Raw genomic sequence first — 20251 nt, forward strand, 5'->3', positions numbered from 1 at the left:
CATCATGTCAGTATCCCTCTGAAAACCAATAACAGCTCTTTTTTTATTATGAAAGTCAAGTTTTTCTGCCTGTCTCATCCTCAAAATACTATCGAATATACATCATTATTCATCAATTTATAGACTCAGTCAACAAATATTTATCGAGTGCCCATCATACAACAGAGATTCTTCTAAGAGCAAGGGATAGAGCAGTGAATAAAACACAGATCTCTGTATTCAATGAACTTATGTTCTAATGAAAGAAGCAGATAATAAAGAAGATAAATAAGCAGAACATGATCAACATGAGGTAGCCAGTAGTATAAAGCAGAAAAATAAAGCAGAAAAAGGAGATAGAAAGTGTCACAGATAGGTATGATTTTATATAATGTGTCAGGGAAGACCTCAGAGAGGAGATGACACTTGAGTAAAAACCTTGAAGAGAAGGGAACAAACCACGTGAATATTCAGGGACTACATCCCAGGCAGAGGGAACCGAAAGTGCAAAAGTCTTGAAGTCGTAGTGCTCTTGGTGTGTTCCTGTGTTCATGTATGTCTGGAACTGAGAGAGAGATCAGGTGAATACTAACAGAGAATGTGCAAGAAGTATGGAAAGTCAAATCATCCAGAGCTTTGTCAGCATGAAAAAGAGCACATTTTACCCTGAAAGAGATGCAAAGCACTGAAGAGATGGAAGCCAAGTAGCAGCACAAAGCAGAGCAGTGGCAGGAACACTCTGTTATGGTGTTCTGAGACTGTAGGGTACCCAAGGAAAAGCAAACAAACAAACACAAAACGAAACAAAATAAAAACACGTAGTTGGTTACTACAATATCGCAGATAAAAACAATGGTAGCTTGGGCTCAGATGACAGCAGTGGAGGCAATGAGAAGAGCTAATATTCTGAATTTGCCGCGGCAGCAGATGTGGTGTACAAGAGAAAGAGATTGCTCAAATGAGACTTCAGGGTTCGGCATAAGCAACTAGAAGAATGGAGTTTCCATTTCCAAAATGATGAATTCCAAGAAAAGAGGAGGTTTTATAAGGATCTCATCTGGAACTGAGTTTTGAATATGTTAAGTTTCAGATTAGTGTTCAACATTCAGAAGAACAAATCAAGAACACTGTTGATGCTCAATTCTGGATGCCAGAGAAGAGGTTTAGACTGGAGATTGAGATGATATTTAAAATGAAGAGACTATCTGAAATTAGCAAGGGAGTGAGTGCTGACAGGAAAACAGGCCAGCTTCAAGGACTTACCCTTGGGGCATATCTATATTTAGACCTTAGGGAGAAGAAAAGGCACCAAGAAATAACAAAGGAAGGAATGGCCAGAGAGGTACAAGAAAAATTCAGGCATCACAGTGACTTGACAGCCAAGTGAAAATTTGCTTCAAAAAGAAGATAGGAATCAACTATACTTTTATGCTGATAACCCAAGAAACATGAGGACTGAGAACTTACAATTAAATGGAACAATGTAGGAATCATTAGTGACTTTGGCAGGAGCAGTTTTGCTGGTATTGCAAGAACTGAAGTTAACTGAAGTGGGTTTAAGACAACATGGAGGTGTGGAGTGGTTCAAGACAGTGACTATAGCCAATTCTTTCAAACAGATTTTGAAAAGGAAGAAAAATAGACATATCTGTGAGAAGGGCTGTCTTAAGAGTTACTTTGTTTACATGTTTGTTTTTAAAGAAGAATAAACAGCATGTTTGCCTCCTGTTGAGAATAACTCAAGAGAGAAAAAGAAATTGATGATGGAAGAGGTATGCGGAATTGTTGTCATAATGTGCTTGAGTAAGAGGGGATAACATCTAGATTGGGATAGATGGGCTAGTGGTCATTAGCAGCATGGACAATGCATTCATAGCAATAGAAGAGAAGGTAGAGTGTAGGACTACAAATGTAAGAAGAAGTAGATGTGATGGTGAGACCAGTGGGGATTTTCTTCTATTTGCTTCTGGTTTGCTCAATAAAATAAAAAGTAAGATTATAAATTGAAAGAGAGGATGTACTAGCGGTGTGAGGGGAGTGCTAAAATTATGAAATAATAAGTTACCAAGTGGAAGAGAGAACAGACAAGGGAAATGTCAGATGACTGCTGAAGGGCCTGCCTGAGGGTAGTTAGTGATCATGACTGTGAGTCAGCATGACTGCCAGCATGACCATATGAACAGTCCTCAAAATAAACTATTACATTAGATCAGTCTCTTCAACACACCATACATCAGCCTATTTTGTGCTTCTCATCTCTTCCACCCCCTTGGGATCTCCATGTTCTCCCTTATAAGTTCTGCCCATTATATAAGGGCTAACCCATGGTTCATATTGTCTATGAAGTTTTTAGTAACATGATTCTCTGTCTTCTTTTCCTCTATTTATATTCACTAGTGTTTTCTAGTAACTGAGAGAGCATACCAGGAGTTATGCTGCCTGGATTCAAATGTCACCCGTATGACTTTGGAGAAGTTCCTTATCCTCTCTGAGAATGTCTCCCAATTCATCAAACAGATACAACAAAACAGAGGATATACCTCAAGGGGCTTTAGTTGAGAATTCCAAGACAGAATGCAGGTAAACTACTTAATGTCTGCTAAGTAGCAAAAGTTCAACAAATATTGACAATTAGTTACATTTACTATTATTACAGAATTTATTAATTCATGTATATTAATTGACTCATGGGGAAAATTTTTCCTTAATCACTATGCTATGTAAGCCCATTAGGAATAGGAACTATGTGTTATATCTGCTTTTAAATTTCTCACAAAATAGTGGTCAGAAAGGAGGCACTGGATGAGTGTTTACAAAACTGAATTTTATTTATTAACTTGCATTGTAAAATTTAACTTTATCTCACATAGTATGATGATACAATTGTTACTTTACGGAGCACCAAGGTGGCTCAGTCAGTTAAGGGTCCAACTCTTGATTTGAGCTCAGGTTATGATCTCAGGGTCATGAGATCCAGGGATCTGCCCCTCCCCTAACTCTCTCTCTTTCTCTCAAAAAATAAATAAAATCTTAACCAAAAAAAAAAAAAAAGTTACCTTATACTGGATCTTTCCATTTGAATTTCTTAGAAAACTAACTCATTAAATATAACCAGCTAGCTTCCTATGATATTTTAGTAAAAATGTCTCTATCTAAACTGTACCACAGGATTACTTAAAAAGGAAAAGACATTATAAAAAACAAACGGAAGGAATGTCTTTCTGCAGAGGAAAAATAGATCAAGACATGATAAATGCAGTAAATGATACATGGTGGACAATATATTTTTATACATATATTTTTTTATCCTAAGATCATATATTCCAAATACATATATCTTATATTCCATATATTTTAAGTCAGACATGAAGTGTATGTATTTTAACACTGCTTTAATATGTTTTATTATTTATTTATTTATTTATTTATTTATTTTTACCCTTTTTGATCTGTTTTGTTTTTTTTTTTTAAGATTTTATTTATTTATGTGACAGAGAGACAGCCAGCAAGAGAGGGAACACAGCAGGGGAGTGGGAGAGGAAGAAGCAGGCTCCCAGCGAAGGAGCCTGATGTGGGACTCGATCCCGGAATGCCAGGATCACGCCCTGAGCTGAAGGCAGACGCTTAACGACTGCGCTACCCAGGTGCCCTAATATGTTTTATTTTTTGACACTGTTCTAATATGTTTTAATGCAAAAAATTACATAGAAATATGAAGGTATTAAATATTAAAATTAGAGGACTGAACACAAATTTTCTCATTTATATAGCAATAATCATTAAGAAAGTATATTGGTTTCAGCAAGGAGACTTTGCAAGGTCATGAAAATATTATGATATACAATGAGAATTTTTAGGCATATGCCAACATCTCCCATGTCAAAAAAATGATGAATTACTGTCATAACTATATTAAACTATATTGACTATGAAATCACATCTTCCTCAGCAAAGTAACACTGGAAGTTGGTATCAGAAACAATTTAGCCTTCTTGTAAGGCACTGATATGTGTACAGATAACATCTGTCATGGGAAAATAGGAAAAATTTCATACAGAAGTCAAATATCCGCTCCACATACGATTATTCTAGCAATAGCAGAACTCTGTTTTTTAAGTTGAATCAATCTGCAAATGTTTGTTGAAAAACCATCTTTACTTTTTAAATTAGAATTTTTTTTCATGTGGTAAGTTAAAAACTACACATTTATAACCCCAAAGTCTACCTTTCAAGGGCCAATTTTAGAAATAGTAGAATCTCAAAAATTTTTAAATTATATTTTGCCCAATTATGCTAACACTATGCAGATAAATGTAGCATCAATTTCACAAAGGAGAAACAGAAAATGAGAACATTAATTGGATTTCTGAACTCTGTTCCACATCTTTTCTTTTTAATTTGAGAAAAACTACAACTTTCTTATTCTGGCAAGAACTTTGCCTGTAAAGATAACAGTAGTTTCCACAATACTTTGGTTTACCTCATGTGCTCATGTGTGGAATTAATTTCACTACCCAGATTAAAATTGGTATTTAAGTATGACTCTGTGTGTGTCTGTATGTATGTGTGTGTGCATGTGTGTGTGTAAAATCAGCAATACCACCAATCTCCTAGTCACCCAAATGTGAAACGTTACAGTCCTCTTTTGACTCCTCTGTTTTCTCTTCTCTTGTACCCAGTCAGTCACTGGATATCATTTCAAAATATACTTTGAATCCTCTCCTTTCCCTCCCCCTAATTTGCTTCAGGTTTAAAACACACACATCACACATACACACACACACACACACACACACAATTGAAAATTCAATTACATGCCTATCCCTCTTGAAGCCCTCCTGAATTTGGTGTTTATCTTTCCCCTTCATTTTAATTTATTACTACATATTGCTTTATGTTTCTAAGACAATTATCCTAGACAAACTCCTTATCTAATCATATCTACATGAATATAATAGCCAAGAGGAATCCTATTAAATTCAAGCTTTTCCAATCTATAATATCCTCCATATAAATAAAATGGGAGAAATGTTTCTTCCTAAATATCATTTCCTTCATGTCATGTTTTTCCTCTAATACCTCCTAGTTGCCCACCACGACATATCTAAACAAAGGCAGAGGCATTGTTTATAAGATTCTTCATCATCCTCCCTGGGCCAGCGATCTGGAATGGCCAGCCTTCCATGCTCATTTTTTGTTTCCTCACAAGGCCTCATGTACTTACTGTCTAAACTCCATCATCTTTTTCCATTCCTCAATTATCCAAAATCTCTGCATTTGAAAAATTCCTTTTTCTTTTATTTTTTTAGAATGCAATCCATCACATTTTCATGAAATGAGCTCTGATTTTTAATAAAGATTATGAAAATAAACATTTCTGCCAGGAGTCACATAGAACAAAAATTTAGGGTATACAAAATTAGAAGAAATATAAGGAAACATTAATGGATATAAAAGTGGGTAAATATAAAAACACTTATAGTCCTAAATACCTCAAGTAGGAAAAATATAAGTAAAAATATAATTACCATAGTAGATTTTAAGACTAAAAATTAAATTATCTGATTATTCAATTAGAATTTGCTAAACTAAGCATCTGCCTTCAGCTCTGGTTATGATCTTAGGATCCTGGGATTGAACCCCACATCCAGGGCTCCCTGCTCTGTGGGGAGCCTGCTTCTCCCTCTCCCTCTGCGCCCCCCCCCCACTCATGCTCACTCTCTCTCTCAAATAAATAAAATAAAGAATTTGCAAAACAAAAGAAAAAAGATATTTGATCAACTTAAATGTATCAACTCTTAAAAAGATAAATGAACAAATAGCCAGGGAACACACCCAAGTTGACCTATAATCCATGTTCTTAACAAGTACTTTCATTGGCTCTGTTCTACAAAGAAATGGCTTGCTTCTCAAGTGTTTTTATTCCTACCCAAAAAGCTATCTTCTTTCTGTCTAAGTCTGGTTCCATACACATCCATTCTAGAAAGCCAGATACACCCACTTAAAGCTTTCCTTCATCTCACCTCCACACAGTGGTACTTCTAAATTCACACTTCCAGGTCCAGTTGACCCCCAAACAACACAGGATTGAACTGTATGGGTCCACTTACACACACATTTTTTTTAAATATAAATATAGTACATTACTATAAACGTATTTTCTTTTCCTTATTATTTTCTTAATAACATTGTCTTTCTGTAGCTTATGTTACTGTAAGAATACAGTATGTAATGCATGTGTTCTCTCTCTCCTCTTGTTCTCTCTTAAACAAATAAATTAAAAAAAAACAGGGAAAAAGCTTTATGACATTGGATTTAGCAATCATTTCTTGGATATGACACAAAAGCACAGGCAAAAAGGGTAAAAACAGATAAACTAGACCATGTCAAAATTTAAAACTTCTGTTTTTGATCAAAGGACAAAAGCAACAGAGTGAAAATGCACCTTACAAAATGGGAAAAGATATTTGCAAATCACATATCTGATAAGGAATTAATATCCAAAATATATAAAAATACTCCTACAACTCAACAGCAAAGTAACCCCGAATGATCCAATTAAAACACAATGACTTGAACAGACATTTCTGCCAAGAGAAAATACAAATGAGTTAAAAGCACATGAAAGGATATTCAACATCACTAATCAATGACATTAAAACTATAAGATACTTCACATCTAGTAGAATGGCTACTCTCAAAAAAAAAATACAAAAAAGAAAAGAAAAGACTGAAAAAGAAAAGAGAAAGTATTGGCAAAGATATGGAGAAACTGGAACCCCATGCACTGGTATAGCTGCTGTGATAAACAGTATAGTGCTTCCACCCAAAATTAAAAACTGAATTAGCATATGACTAAGCAATTCCACTCCTGGGTATGTATATGCAAAAGAACTGAAAACACCACCTCAAAGAGGTATTTGTAACCCCATGCTCACTGAAGGATTATTCACGGAGCCAAGAGGTGAAAGCAAACCCAGTGTTCATCCATAGAGGGGTAGATGGAAGTAGTATACATATAATGAAATATTATTTAACTTTAAAAAGTTAGGAAATTCTAACACACACCATGACATGGATGAACCTTGACGACATTCAGCAAAGTGAAATAAGTCAGTCACAAACAGACAAAAGCTGTGTGATTCCAATCATATGAAGTACCAAGAGTACTCATATTCATAGAGACAGAAATTTGAATGCTGACTGCCAGGGGCCAGGGACAGGAGCGAATATGGAGGAGCTGTTTAATGGATACAGAGCTTCAGTTTTGCAAGACGGAAAGAATTCTGGAGATTGCTGGAACAACAATGTGAATATATTTACAGAAGAGGGAAAAAAACTTTTTCTCTGCCCTCGTTTTTAGAACATCAGACCTGCAAATTAAATTGACAAAAGAAAGAGTAACAGGAAAAAGGCGTAAAAATTTTATTTGATATTAATATTTTTGGGTTTTATGTGTATGGTGGCCTTCATATAAAAGTACTGAATACCCAAAGACGTGGTTAAACTTGGCAGCTTGTATATCATTTTAACAAACGGTGATAAATTGTGAAGAAATGACAAGACCAAAAAAAAAAAAAAAAAGCAAAACAAAAAAACCCAACAACAACCATGTTTAGGTTCATGTATGGGGTGGTAAATTGTGTTAAAGCAAACATATGGGAGAAACTAATGGCAGATAAGGGTTAGTAAGTTTAGTTTATTTTATGCATAATCATCTCAGTGCCATCTCTATCTCCATTGAAAAAGGTTGTTGTTCCCTTCCTGGTTCAAGAGAGAGGGACACTTTCTAAAGGGAAAGGCATGGCTTGTTTTTAGGCAGAGAGGACACATAAGAGGGCTTTTCCTGTATCTGCAGTTTCTCAGTGGCCTTCAATTTAAAATAACCTTTATGTGAAAGTGGTATGGTTTGGGGTGGCATATTCTTACTTACTTCATACTTAACACTAATAAAATGTACACTTAAAAATAGTTAAGATAATACATTTTATACTATGTATATTTTACCATAATTTTTAAAATGAAATAAAGATATTGTTGAGGGGTAGTTCAAGTCTAAATTGGGTTATGCAGCATGCTTTGTGCTTACGGTGGTATGCAAATGTGTCCCTGAGAACATACCTAGAAATGTTTTACTCCAAGTTATTTGAAAGTTATAGTGTAATACTTATCACCTCCATTTTTGTCAAATATATATATGTATTGATATGCATACATAAACACACACAAACATTCTTACACATCCCTTTTAATTTGGGTAGTGAAATTAATTCCACACATGAGCACATTACATAAATCAAGTATTGTACAAATTATTATTACTATCAAAATTTTTGCCTCCACATGAAAGTTGTAGTAATTCTCAAATTAAAAAGAAAAGATGTGGAACAGAGATGAGAAATCCAATTAATATTCTCATTTTCTCTCTTTCTCCTTTGTGCAATCAATGCTATACTTGTCATATTTTAATTCATGGGAAAGGCAATCCATATAAATGGACAAGTACACTTATGAGATTGAGCACAGAAAAAAATGTATACTACGGTTTATTTTTGCTTTATGTAGTAAATAAACTTCTTGTCCTCTGAGAGCAACTTATTCAGAATTTGTATGCAAGACTGATCGGTCTTTTTCTCTTCATCAGCTTGCATGTGTGCATACGTAAGAAGCAGTTATTTGGTCTAGGATATAAATAGCTGAAATAAATCTCCTATTTCCTCATTTTTTCCCTGATGAAATATATTTAAATGCCAGCTGCATTATAACCTTCAAATAACTCAATACCAGAACTTGAAGTGCTATTAAATGTCTGGATACAAGTAAATGCTAAAGAACCTTAGCATTTTGTTTTAATTGCCCATAGCTTTTTTATAAATATTCACCCAATAATTACTGTTAATTTCTTATTCACAGATAATTGCAGAGTAAAGGGAAAAGCCAACTGCTCAAAAAGTTTCCTCACTTAGTTGAAAAAGGGAGTCTAGGGCATAAGACTATCCTACAGAAGAAGAAGGAGAATAAACATAAAAATTTCACCAGGAACTCAGGGCACTCCTATTCTTACTTTGTCATTTTTGCAATTATAGGTGTGTTCACAGGATACTGTTAATTAGTTGTTTATGTATATCTATCCCTTTTACCTCCTTACAGTCAGGGGCTGTTAGATACATTTATTTGTTCTCAAAGCTAAGTTTGTAGTAGGTATGTGACAGGGGCTGTTTGGTTGGTTGACTGATTTGCTGATTTAATCAGTGAAAGGAAACTGGGGCTTAGAAAATGAATGTCTTGCCCAAGACCTAACAGTGAGCCACAGAGACAGATCTTAAACTTACGTGGTTGGCTCTATATCTAGAGATTTTTTCCCAATTACTTGAAAAATCTCTCTCCACAGTGGGCTTTTTCTTCTCATATTTGTTTTGCATATAATGGTATACAGTCATGTACCCACCTCATTGATTATGGTCATAGTCATGTTTTCTCTACTTCTAGGACAGCCTAGAAGCATGAGATAACATTGACTACTAATGTCCAGGCAAACCAAAGTATGGTTTTTGCTGGCATTCAATGGATATGCAATTCAAACACTATTTTCAAAAATAATACAAACACAAACACACACACACACACACACACACACATCTATACATTTGCTTAATGATTATTCCTTTACTTTTGTATCTTTATGGAGTTTTACATATCCATAGATTCATTATATTTCTAGCATTGACTGTTACAGGGACTCAGGAGATATTTAACATCTCTCTGTGTTAGTAAAAAGAAATTATAATATTTAGGTGTTTAAATTTCAATCAACTTACCCAAACATGGGTTTCTCAAAGAGGCTTTCCCTCACTACTCTATTCCCCACACCTTACCATTCTTAGGTCTTTTATTTATTTTAAGTTCCATCAAGCAGGAACTTCGTCTTGTTCACTGTTATATCCCAGGCACACAGAACAATATTTGGCACATAATAGCATATTAAGTGCTCAAAAATAATGCATTTAATGTCTCTTAATGGAATTTTTTGTTTGGTAACTCTCTAAATCTCTCTCTCCAGATATTAACATAAAAATCTTCTGTTAAAATCTAAACAAAATGACATCTACTTACTTGCTTCGTGAAAACAGTAATATTTAAGCTCCGTTCTTATATCCAAACTACATAAATTCACAAAATCTTAGAATGGTAATTATTGAGAAACATGGTAACAAATCCCTAATGCTGACCATTAACACATTAAGCTGATATTCATTTTCCTCAAAGTTCTGAAACAGAATTTTATGGTATTTCACTTTTGTTTCTTAAGTTAGGGAGTTTATGCGCAAAAAAGAGAGGGGGTGGTAATTTTATGTATATGTATATGCAGACTATAACAAGAATCCTGGAAGTGTAGGGACTTCAAGTAAGAAATTTAGTAAGATCTTCAGCCTTAACCGCACTTAAAATATCCTATTACCGTGACTATTTATAATACTATAATTTTATTTGCTCAAATAATTAGAGTATATATAAATGTATTATACATGTTAATAAATTAAGTATATTAAATAAGTTAATTAATGTAAATATTCAAATATCACTAGGAATGGACATTGCAGAACTTAACCCTAACTTGTGTCCTGATGTTTCATCACAATTATCTCAAGGAAAAAATATTTTTATCTACGCTCTTCTCTGTGAAAACATGGGATATTTACTTACTGTTTTTGCTCTGAATATATCTTCAAATATTTGTAGATGGATATTAAGGCCAAACACAACATTAAACTATTAGGATAATTTTCTGAATTCAGTCAAGCCAGTTTAAGGCTATATTCTAGTAAAATATGCTGAGATATTTGAATAAATTGCCTGTGTGGTTCAGACACTTTGGAAGTAAATATCAACTCAACTTTTCCACCAAAATAAATTAAGCTCTTTTTAAAACTATTTCTCAATATCAATTTTGTACACTTTTATATAATTTATCAGTCATTACTGAGACTAACTTAACGTGTTCATATCTTTTTAAGATATAACTATCCAAAAATTGAACTGTAACTAATACCAAAATTGAAAAAAAAATGTTTTCTACATCAAATGAGAATTGGCAGATTTCTAATTTTTTTAAATAAGTTTGGATATCTGATTCATGATGTGTTTTTCAACATTAGATTTTCCCAGACAGTTACACAATTGAGTCATTCAACATGACTTGCAAATATTTCCAGTAAAGCTCACATACATTTTATGATTTGTCTAGAAAGTTTTGATGGTTTTTATGTTTTCTTACTGATAGTACACACTACGGTGGTGCATAAAAATAAAAGAGAAAACTATTCATTTCAATAATATTATTTCACAGAGTATTTTTAAAATCTCAAAATTCAGACAGTAATAATCAAAGTAAACAGGAGGTGGTTCAAGATGGTGACGTTAAAAATCCTCAACTTACTTCCTCCCCCAGTCACACCAAATCTGCAGCTACATACAGAACAACTCCCTCTGAAAATTAGCTGATCAGCTCCTCCACAACATAGGATAATGGGGTCACATTAAGTTGGGGGGGAGAGGCAGACTCAGTCTCACCAAAATCCCTACCCCAACACAGCAACCCTCAATCAACCACCCACAATCAGATCATAACCAGGTCTCACAAATGCAGAGTTTTTCCCTGTGGGGCAAGAGATTCATGCTCCACATCTGGCACCCCAACCCTGGAGACCTGCACTGAAGAGACAAGGCCCCAGAATGGCTGGCTTTGAAAACCAACAGAACTTGCGTCCAAGAAACCCAAAGGGATGTAGGAAGCTGAGAATCTCTCTTAAAGGGATTGCATGTAGACTCATGCACCCCCAAGACCCAGCACAAAAGCAGCAGTTTGAAAGTCACTCTACCATGTGTGAAAGAGATTCATCTGCTAAACTTAAGTGCCTGCTGGAGGGGCAGGGGCCTGACGGGACTCTCTGGAGACAGAGATGCTGGTGCACACGATTTTGGGGCTCTCATTCTACTTGGTAGAGCCAGTGATGGTGGATGACATTTTTTACACCCTTCCCAGTGCCAGTGGGTGTGCCTCAACCCTGCACTCTCTCATGGCTTTGCTAAAGCCAACAGATGTATCTCCCCTCAGTGCTCCCCTACAGTTTCCCTAAAGCTGGCAGGCATGCCCAGGTCCTGAACTACCCCACAGCACCACTAAAACAAGAGGGAGCACCCTAGGCCCATAATCCCCATTGTCCCATTAAAGCTGGTGGGTATGTACAGTCCATATAGGGGATGCCTTTTAAGTCTTCAACTATAGTGGCAAGGGAGGTTTGTATTTCTGGGCCCCATAGGCCCCCAGAAACAACTGGAGAGACAGTTTTTGGCAGGCTAACAACCCCAGGGTACAGCACAGACAGAAGACTGAAACACCTGGGGGTGCCTGGCTGGCACAGTCAGTTAAGCGCCTGCCTTCAGCTCAGGTCATGATCCATGGTCCTGGGATTGAGCCCCGCATCACATCAGGTTCCTTGCTCACTGAGGAACCTGCTTCTCCATCTCCCTCCGCTTGTGCTCTCTCTCTGTGTCAAATAAATAAATAAAATCGGAAGGAAGGAAGGAAGGAAGGAAGGAAGGAAGGAAGGAAGGAAGGAAAGAAAAAAAAAGAAAGAAAGAAAGAAGAAAAGAAAAGGAGAAAAAAAGAAGACTGAAGCACCTGAATCTTTCTGTGAAAAGGCCTATTTGCTGGTCCTGGAATTTCAGCCTAAGGGGCAGGCTACACGCTCAGCACATTTCTTCAGAGGATACAGAGTTGCTCTTAGGGAACATAGGCCAGGGGATGCCATCTTTGTGCTCTCCTGTGGGTGTATTACAGCTAGCCAGTACCTCTCAGAAAGGAGTTTATACAGTCATTTGGAGCTCTGATTTTTGCAATTGTTGCCAAGGAGATGCTTCCCAAAGGCCTGGTGTGGAGGCCAGCAGGGTTTACAACTGTAGTCCCACAGGACTGTATATATTAGCATACTTTAAAAGCTGCTGCCTGAGGGTTTGATTTCCAAACAGCCTGAAACTAGGCACTAAGATCCCTCCCTCTGAAATGACAGGTCTTGATACAACCTCAAAAATAGGAATGGATCAAGAATAAATTAGGCTGTTTAGACAACTGCAAAGGTTTGAGAGACAACCAAGAGCTAGGACAAGGTTGAAAGATAAGGTTCATCTTCTATATAAAGCCACTCCTTCAAGTCTGGGAGAAGTAGGTATTTCTCCTAATACATGGGTACGAACACACAGAATCAAGGAAAATGAGGAAACAGATAAATATGTTCCAAATGAAAGAACAAGACTCTGGAAAAAACTTTAATTAAAGGAAGATAAGCAATTTACCTGAAAACCAGTTCAATGTACTGGTATAACGAAGCTCACTGACTCAGGAGAAGAACAGATGAACACGGTAGAACTTTGACAAAGCAATAGAAAATATTAGAAAGTACCAAACAGAAGTCACAGAGCTGAAGAATAAGATAACTGAACTAAAAGGTACACAAGTGTTTTCAACAACAGACTAGATGAAACAGAAAAAGGATTAGTGATCTGGAAGAGGGCAGTGGAACTCACCAAAGCAGAATAGCGAAAAGAAAAAAAAAATAATTTAAAAAAGTGAAGATAACTTAAGGGGTCAATAGGACAACATCAAATAAAACAACATTTGCATTATAGGGGCCCCAGAAGGTGAATAAAGAGAGAAAGGAGCAGAAAACTTATTTGAAGAAATAATAGCTGAAAACTTCTCTAACCTGGGGAAGAAAACAGACATCTAGATCCAGGAAATTCAATGAATCTAAAAAAAATGGAAGAGATCAACACCAAGACACACTATAATTAAAATGTCAACAATTAAAGATAATGACTCTTAAATAATACAAGAGAAAAAGGACTTTATATGTATAAGATAACTCCCATAAAACTATCTGCAGATTTTTCACGGTAACTTTGCAGGCCAGAAGAGAGGCATGATATACCTAAAGAGCTGAAGGGAAAAAACTTCCAACCACAAATACTCTACCCAGCAAGATTATCATTCAGAATTAAAGGAAAGATAGTTTTCCAACAAGCAAAAGCTAAGGAGTTCACACAATTAAATGAGCCTTACAAGAAATGTTAAAGGGACTTCTTTAAGCTGAAAAGAAAGAATACTAATTAGTAACAAGAAAACAGATGAAAGTAAAAATCTCAATGGTAAAGGTAAATATATAGGAAAGACAGTAGATTAAACTTATAAAGCTAGTATGAAGGTTAAAAAACAAAAGTAGTGTAAGTGCCTATAATTTGTTAAGGAACACCAAAATAAAAAGATGCAAAATGTGACATGAAAATATAAAATGCAGGTGGGGCTAGTGGCGGTGAAAATGTAGAGTTTTAGAATATGTTCAGACTCAACTTGTTTATAGACTGTTGTATATGTGCGCCACTATATGTGACCATTATGTTAACCACAAAACAAAAACCTGTAGAAGATACACAAAAGATAATGAGAAAAGAACCTAAGCATAACATTAAAGAGAGTCATCAAACCACAAAGGAAGAGGGAAAAAGAAGAAAAAAGAAAGAATAAGTACAAAACTACAAGAGAATCAGAAAACAATTAACAAAATGGCAAATAGTGCACAGCTATCAATAACTACTTTTAAATATAAATGGACTAAATTCTCCAATGGAAAAAACAAAGACTGGATGAATGGATTAAAACAAAGAAACAAATAAGACCTATCTGCATGCTGCCTACAAGAAACTCACTTCAGATGTAAGAACATACACAGACTGAAAGTGAAGGGATGGAAAAAGATGTTTCATGCAAATGCAAACCAAAAGGAAGCTGCAGTCACTATACTTTTATTAGACAAATTAGATTTTAAAACAAAGACTATAATAAAAGACAAAGAAGGGCATTACATAATGATAAAGGATCAATCCAGCAAGAAGATGTAACATTTATAAATACCTATACACTCAATACACCCAACATAAGAGCACCTAAATTTAAATAGCACATATTAACAGACCTAAAGGGAGAAAGAAATTAACAGTACAGTAAGAGTAGGGTTTTTAAAACCTCACTTACATCAGTGGATAGACTGTCCAGACAGAAAATCAATAAGAAAACATCGGCCTTAAACAATACATTAGACCAAATGGACTCTATAAATATAGAACATTCCACCTGAAACAGCAAAATACACATTCTTCTCAGGTGCATATGGAACACTCTCCAGGATATATCATATGTTAAACCACCGAATGAGTTTAAATACATTTAAGAAGACTGAAATCACATCAAGCATCTTTTCCAACCACAATAGTATGAAAGTGGAAATCAATTACAAGATTACAAAATTAAAAGAAAATATGTAGAGATTAAACAACATGGTACTGAACAACTAATGTGTCAGTGAAGAAATCAAAAGGGAGCTAAAACAAAGAAGCAAGCCAACAAACAAAAAAGGCTTAAGAATGTAAATGGAAATCCAACACACCAAAATCTATGGGATGGAGAAAAAGCAGTTTTACAAAGGTATGGTTCATAGTGATATAGACTTATATCAATAAGTGAAATATCTCAATCTAGTTGTACACTTAACAGAACTAGAAAAGGAAGAACAAAGCACAAAGTTAGTACAAAGGAAGAAACAATAAAAATCGAGCAGAAACAAATGAAATAAAGGCTAAAAGGCAACAGAATATATCAACGAAAGAGCTGGTAAAAGGGTAAACAAAATTGATAAACCTTTTACTAGACTCATCAAGGGGAAAAAAAAAAGAGGGAGAGAGGACCCAAATAAATAAATCAGAAATGAAGGAACACAATTTACAACTGATACTAGAGAAATACAAAGGACCAAAAGAGACTACTATGAACAATTATACACCACCAAATTGGACAACCTAGAAAAAAATGGATAAATTCCTGAAACATATAACCTTCCTTTTTTTTAAAAAAAAAGATTTTATTTATTTATTTGACAGAGACAGCCAGCGAGAGAGGGAACACAAGCAGGGGGAGTGGGAGAGGAAGAAGCAGGCTCCCAGCGGAAGAGCCTGACATGGGGCTTGATCCCAGAACTCCAGGATCACGCCCTGAGCCGAAGGCAGACGCTTAACGACTGAGCCACCCAGGCGCCCCACATATAACCTTCCTGAATCATGAAGAAAGAGAAAATCTGTACAGACGAATTATTAGTAAGGACACTGAATTAATAATCAAAAACTTCCGAACAAACAAAAGCCCAGGACCAGATGGCTTTCACTGGTGAATTCTACCAAGCATTCAAAAATTTAATATACACCCTTCTCAAACTCTTCAAAAAAACTGAAGAATAATGAGTACTTACAAATTCATTTTATAAGGCCAGCATTACCCTAATACCAAAGCCAGACAAGAACACCACAAAAAAAGAAAATTATAGGCCAACACCCCTGATGTGCATAAATGCAAAATCTTCAACAATTATTTGTAAACCCAATTCAATGTTGAAAGGACCTTGCATAATGATTAAGTGGGATTGATTCCTGGGATGAAAGGATGGTTCAACATCTACTAATCTATCAACGTGACACACCACATTAACAAAATTAGGGATAAAAAATCACATGGTCACCTCAATAGATGAAGAAAAAGCATTTGACAAAGTTCAACATCCATTTAAAATAAAAATGCTCAACAAAATGGGTACAGAGGGAATATACCTCAACATACTAAAGGTTATATGTGACAAGTTCACAGCTAACATCATGCTTATTGGTGAAAAGCTGTTGCTCTATATCAGGAGAATGCCGAGGATTCCCACTCTTACCACTTTTATTCAACATAGCACTGAAGGTACTTACCGAAGCAATTTGGAAAGAAGGAGAAGAAGAAGGGGAAGGACGGAGAGGGAGAGGAGGAGGAGGAGGAGGAAGAGAAAGAGGAGGAAGAAGAGGAAGATGAGGAAGAAGAGGAAGAGGAGAAAGAAATGACAGGCATTCAAACTGGACAGGAAGAAGTAAAACTGTCACTGTTTGCAGATGGTAAAATTTTATACACAAAAATCCCTAAAGACTATCAAAAAACTGTTAGAACTAATAAGCTAATTCAATAGCTAATTCAGTAAAGTTGCAGGGCACGAAATCAATACACAAATATCTACTGTGGTTTCATACACTAACAACAAATTATAGGGAAGAGAAATTAAGAAAACAATCCCATTTAGAACTGAATCAAAAAGGATAAAATACTTAGGAATAAATTTAATAAATTCAAGGAGATGAAAGACCTGGACACTGACAACTATGATAACGATACAAAAATTGAAGACACAAATAAAGAGAAAGATATTCCATACTCATAGGTGGGAAGAATTAATACTGTTAAAATGCCCATATTACTCAAAATAACCTACAGATTTAATGCAATCTCTATTCAAAATTACAACGGCTTTTTTCACAGAAATAGAACAAACAATCCCCAAATCTGTATGGAACCACAAAAGATCCCAAATAGGCAAAGCAATATCTGGAAAGAAATAAGTTGGAGTCATCATGCTCCCTGATTTCAAAGTATATTACAAAGTTTTAGTAACCAAACGGTATAGTATTGGCATAAAAACAGATCCATAGATCAATGGAACAGAATAGAGCCCCCAGATAAACCCATGCATATATGATCAAATAATTTATGAAAAAGGAGGCAAGAGCATACAATGGGGAAAGACAGTCTCTTAATAAACGGTTTTAGAAAAACTGGACAGACACAAGCAACAGAAGAAAATTAGACCACTATCTAACACCATATACAAAAATTAACTCAAAATGGGTTAAAGACTTGAATGTTAAGACTTAAAGCCATAATACTCCTAGAAGAAAACGGACAGTCAGCTATTTTGTCATCTCTCTCGGTGATGATTTTTTGGATCTGATTCCAAAGTCAAAAATAAGAAAAGCAAAAATAAACAAGTGGGACTGCATCAAACTAAAACCTCCCTGAACTGCAAAGAAAACTGCAAGCAAAATGAAAGGGCCACCTACCAAATGGAAGAAGATATTTGAAAATCACATATATGATAAGGGGTTAATATCCAAAATATGCAAAGAATTCATACAACTCAGTAACAATAAAACAAACAATCCAATTAAAAAATGGGCAGAGGATCTGTACAGACATTTTTCCAAAGATGATATACAGATGGCCAATAGGCACATGAAAATATGCTCATTATTACTAATCATCAAGCAGTGGAAATCAAAACCTCAATGAGATATCACCTCACAACTGTCAGAATGGCTAATATCAAAAAGACAAGAAATTAGTGTCAGCATAAATGTAGAGAAAAAAGACTCTCGTGCACTGCTGGTGGGAATGTAAATTGGTGCAGCCATTAGGAAGAAAACAGTATGGAGGTTTCTTAAAAATATTAAGAATAGGACTACCATATGATACAAAAATTCCTCTTCTGGATATTTATCCAAAGAAGACAGAAACACACATTTGAAGTCACATATGCACCCTTACGTTCACAGCAACATTATTTACAATAGCCGAGTTTTGGAAATATCCTAAGTTTCCATCGATGGATAAATGAATAAAGAAGTGGAATACTTCTTTATATATGATGGAATACTCACTCAGCCGTAAAAAAAAAAAAAAAAAAAAAACCACGAAATATTGCCATTTGCAACAACATGGATGGACCTTGATGGTATTATGCTAAGTAAAACAAGTCAGACAGAAAAAGACAAATACTGTATGATTTCACCTACAGATGGAATCTAAAAAACAAAACAAATGAATAAACAAAACAGATACAGAGAACAGATTGGTGGTTGCAAGACAGGAGGAAGTTTGGGGGCTGGGAGAAATGGGTGAATGAGGTCAAGAGGTACAAGTTTCCAGTTATAGAATAAATAAGTCATGGGTCTAAAATGTGCAGCATGATTACTACAGTCAATAATACTGTGTTGCATATTTGATAGGTGCTGAAGGAATAAATCTTAAAAGTTCTCATCATGAGAAAAAAATTTTGTAACTTTGTATGGTGATAGATGTTAACTAGACTTACTGTGGTGATTTAGAAATTCTTATAATAAAGATGTGTCAAACTCATACACACACAAAATAAATAAATTAAAACCACCACAGTAAATACCTCATTTTGTGTAATCATTATAGTAATTCATTTGAATTCTCCATTTTCAAATGCTGAATTGTTCCATATTTTAAGGCTTAATTACTCAAGTGCTTATTTTACTAAGTGATTCTTAAGAGAGGAAATACATTGGCCACAAATATTTTAAACAATGCTCAATGAAGATTCTCCTTCTTTTTTTAAAGGTATGGTTCTGTACTTGAGAAGTTGTTACCTCAATTATCCCAGATCTGATATAAAATTTATGTTCTTATAGTTGAAGGTGAAGATTTTTTAAAACTTTGAAATAGTGTTTATATGTTTTTCCTGAATAGATATCACATTTATCCATCTTATCACAATATGATACATAAAACAAAGTAAGAAATGCATTATCATAATGGTATAAATAGCATCTAAAATGTTCAATATTATTGAGAAGAATATGCTTATTGTATATCTTAAATGTGTTTATGTACAAACACAAAAATATGGACAAAACTACCTATAAAATGATATAGGTCTTTGGAATGCACAAATGTAATATTCAATGTTTTAGTCATTTGCTAGAGGCCAGAAATGTCCATAATATGTAGTTATTTGTGTTTTTTTTATTTTTTGAGAGAGAGACATTTCAAAAGCATACAAGAGTGTACAAAACCAGTTACTTAGCTATCAAATACACCTGCCAATCAAGTCCCACCATCTCAACAAAATTTGGTTACTCTATTTTGGTCTTATTTGAAGTCAGATTTAGTTAATACGATGTTAACATCACTATGCTACTAATGTAATATAACCCATTATAGGTGGCAGACGTTATTTGTATTAACTGTGATTTTATTCTATATGGAGAAAACCATTACATGTCTAAAAGAACAACTTCTATTTACATGAAGGTAGAGTCTGCAGCATATTTGTAAACTTGGAGATTTTCTAAAGACTCAGGACATATCTTTTCTAAGCGCCAAGAGTTTGCTTCATAAGGACTATATTACTAGGATGACAATACTGTCACTAAATACTCTGATTTTTATTACACCCATTTAAAATATGTCCAACTTTCTAGAGCATGTCTTACCATTAATCACAAACAAGCTGAATTTTTCAACATCATTTTCCATGCAGTATTACTATTTCCAGGCAAA

At 35.0% G+C, this 20251-nt stretch overlaps 1 protein-coding gene across 2 annotated transcripts in view; it reads right to left on the bottom strand.

Annotated features, from left to right (window-relative positions):
- GALNT13 (polypeptide N-acetylgalactosaminyltransferase 13) overlaps window positions 1-20251 on the bottom strand; it is a 429753-nt gene that overhangs the window by 261717 nt on the left and 147785 nt on the right. The window lies entirely within an intron of this gene.

The sequence above is a fragment of the Ursus maritimus genome, unplaced genomic scaffold (genome assembly GCF_017311325.1).
Source record: "Ursus maritimus isolate PB19 unplaced genomic scaffold, ASM1731132v1 scaffold_1, whole genome shotgun sequence".
Lineage (NCBI taxonomy): Eukaryota > Metazoa > Chordata > Mammalia > Carnivora > Ursidae > Ursus > Ursus maritimus.